The following is a 573-nucleotide window of genomic DNA, read 5'->3' as shown; positions in this document are numbered from 1 at the left end:
AAAGAATTTTCAAGAAATCTCTTTTTGGGCATTCCATTGATTAGATTTGAAAACATGTTTTTGAACTTGCTTGAAATACCCTTTGTTATGGAATATAGAAAAGAGCTTGAACAAATACCTAGTGAGATTTGAGCTTTAATAGATGGTTGCACATTTTTAACCATAAATTTTGTTCTTGTGTGTTAAACTCCTCTTATGATTGTGATCTTTGATTTGCTTTAGTTTATATGTCCTATATTTGTTGTTTTGTATGCATCTAGTATGATTAAGGCCATTTTTCTTGATTAAACTCACTTAACCCATATGGCCAACCCTTGCATCTACCTTTGTAAACCACTTTTGACCCTTGGTAATTCCCTTTTTGTTCATTTTTTACCACATCATTCACCCTAAGTGAAAAACCATTATGTCCATTGATTGTATCTTTGATTAGCTTGGGTTTTGAATGTGTGTGTTAATCAAGTGTGGGGAGAATTTGTGGGAAAACATTGGTAGTTAGTGCTTTGGGTGTTCATTGAAAATATTTGGAAAAGTGGAAAAATACTCATGCATTCATTACTTGAAACATATGCA

Source organism: Arachis hypogaea, chromosome 15 (genome assembly GCF_003086295.3).
Source record: "Arachis hypogaea cultivar Tifrunner chromosome 15, arahy.Tifrunner.gnm2.J5K5, whole genome shotgun sequence".
Lineage (NCBI taxonomy): Eukaryota > Viridiplantae > Streptophyta > Magnoliopsida > Fabales > Fabaceae > Arachis > Arachis hypogaea.
This window is presented reverse-complemented; position numbering follows the sequence as displayed.